The 2,908-nt window shown below is 38.0% G+C and overlaps 1 pseudogene; it reads right to left on the minus strand.

Moving 5' to 3' along the window:
- Positions 1 to 1,416: 1,416 nt before the first annotated feature.
- On the minus strand, positions 1,417 to 2,688 carry LOC105816680 (annotated as a pseudogene).
- Positions 2,689 to 2,908: the final 220 nt, after the last annotated feature.

Here is a 2,908-nt window from a genome sequence, read left to right on the forward strand (position 1 = left end):
AGGCAGATTGGTTCAGTACAGACCTATGTTATAAGGCAAGTAAGTAATGGCTACCTCTTCGAAAATGGAACCATGAAGACCATTAAAGAGCATTAGCTAGAACCAAAGACTATTTTAATTTAAGCAAGGACATATTTGCCTTTGAGAGATGGTCTAACACTCAATGTCCATGATGTGAAATGGAAAAAATATTCACTTAATGGAAAGCAAGGGCAGAGTAACTATCTACTATTTAAGCTTAAATTATCCCTTTGATTCTTCAAAATAAATTCTGTTAGTTTCTATCTCTTGTCGTTGCCAAGAAGTGCAAGCATAGAAGAAAATTAACAAGGTTAGCAAAGTCCTTCACCCAAGCAAGTATCATTATTCAGAAAGCTTTATTTCCATTTATTCTCATTTGAGCCAATAATTAAGAATGGCAAAAGACTACATTTTTTCTTATTCCAATTTTGTCTTTGGAAACCATCTCTATCTATTTTGGTGTAACTGTTAGTTAATAACAGATTCAGTAGTCTTAACTTCTAATATTAACCAGTTTTTTTGGACCTTTGGACTTTTTTAAAAACACTTTAAATTAGGGCTGCCCTGATTAGAAAGATAGGGCAATCTACTTTTGCAATTATTATATTCACGTGTAGGTAGAAGCGCTTTTTAGCCATCTGGCTACATGTGATCCTTCAGCCACATCGAGAAATACTGCCATATGTAGATGACTGAATCTGTTAGGGCTAGTTAAGCCAAGGTGTCATAGGTTGGCTTTGTTTGGGGGCCATGAATTGTTTATGGGATAAAGAAAGTATAGACCATAAACACTATAGGTTAAAAAACTTAATTCAGTTGTGAATGTGGTAAAATACAAAAACAGCAAACCATGGGTCTTGAAGTTTGACCTAGGTTCAACTCTTGCCCCTGTCATTAAAGTTATGTAACTTTTGGCAAGTTACTTAAACTTTGAATGCCAATTTCTTTTTTTTATGATTGTTTGTTACTATAAATTTACTCATACCAGGAAAATGGTCATATTTAATATTCTCAAAATAATTTTGGCACAGGTCAAGTCTTCTCATTTTGTTAAGTCCCCAAGCTCTTTAATGGGCTGATTTTTTGCATCAGCCTCTACCCCACCCCACGCTGCAGGCCCCTTCTCTGGCATGCCTCACCACCTGCCCTGGCCTCACAGCTACTTCAACTCTCCCTCATGTTAACCCTAGGGGAACATTTCACACTATAACCTTTCTAACCAGTTGTGCTCTGCAGAAACCATGAAGCTTCTCTGATGTGAAGTATTAAGAATCCCTGTGCCAAAGAGGACCCCATACAATTTTTCTGATGCTTATTGACAAGGAAGAGGAGCCACATAGGGTACATGTTGTGCCTCTTTCTTGTTATTCCTAAAATTGCCCACAGTGATCCCTGTTATAATGGCTCCAAAGCTTTATGCCCCAGATGCTCATTCAAACACTGGATGGCAAAGTGGTTGACGTCTATGTCAAACTTACTGGCAAGCAAGTGGTGCTTGCAAAGCATCCAGTTCAAATTTCCAGCTCCAAAAATGCACACTGAGTGCACATGGACCCCACAGCAGGGAGGGTAGGTAGTGCCCGTAGCAACCCCACTCTCAAAGTACTTCCACTTGACAAACTTGGCAACTGTGTGCATGTCAGACAAGTCGTACTTATGGCTCGAGGAGAGTGAGCCAGGGACTTCGGGATCTTTTGGATAGTGGCCCAGAGATAGTCATCTGGGCTGTATGCATCCACTCCATAAACTTTTGGCTTCCTCATTCTCTAGCACATACCCCACGTACTCCCTACTGACCACAAAGCAGGCACTGCCTGAAAAAAAGAGGTGTTTCAAATGGAGGACGCATTTGACAGTCCCTGTGTTTGTCAGCTTTCCGTTAATAACTGCATACCACTTTTTCCACCTTTTTTTCTTTATTGGATGGCATCTTCTTTGTTTCAAGTTGTTTTTACCCATTAACAACTTGAGCTTCCTGACAATTTGTAGGTTTTTTGTTTTGTTATCCAAACTGAATAATTTCTTGCTGGTCTGAGGCTTGCCTTCTTTTACCCTTAAGGAGAATTTACATTATTTCCACAAATAGCAGTTACCAACATTTAAAGGATTTTAATAGTGACCTATTCAAATAAGGCAATCATCTTGGTACCAAACTTTTATTTAAATCTTACATAATAATAGGAAAATCCATACCGCACAGATTTATCAAGTACTTCCTGTCTGCACTTACCATGAGAGGTCCTTCATGCAGTTGAGGTCAGCCTAACCTGACTTGGGGATACATAAACCACACTCCCCAACTGACTGGCCACAAAGACGTTATTGAAACAGGACATAATGCCCATCACTGTAGCTAAGAAGGACTCCTCTGATTTTTTGTCCACATGAATGCAATAGAAATTCTATGGCATATACATGACCCTCAGGAGCCTTCACTCATTTCAATTTTGTGATGAACACTACAGAAGATACTATTGGAAACCTCACCTTTTCCTTACTAAGAAGGTTCCATACTATGTTTGCTCCACTTGATGAAAGTACAGTCACTGTTCATGTTTATATAGCCATAAGGTATCTACAGAGTACAAGTAGAATTTTACTGAATTTTACTGTTAGCATCTCAAGCTTTACCTTTAAAGCTAATTTCCTTTCTTTAAATGAAGACATGAAAATATTCCTAGAAGGCTAGTGTAAGGAGGTAACAAAACATGTAAAATGTGGGTGGGTTATAGATCATCAATAAATAGTAGGTGCTAATATTAACATTAGAAATTTCTAAATTTTCTTCATCAACTGATTATTACTGTCATGAAGAGTCTATACATTCTCTACTTGCTTTTATCCATGGACTTGATTAATTAGATCTTCAGAATTTGTAACAAACATA

This window comes from Propithecus coquereli, unplaced genomic scaffold (assembly GCF_000956105.1).
Source record: "Propithecus coquereli isolate 6110/MARCELLA unplaced genomic scaffold, Pcoq_1.0 Scaffold381, whole genome shotgun sequence".
Classification (NCBI taxonomy): Eukaryota; Metazoa; Chordata; class Mammalia; order Primates; family Indriidae; genus Propithecus; species Propithecus coquereli.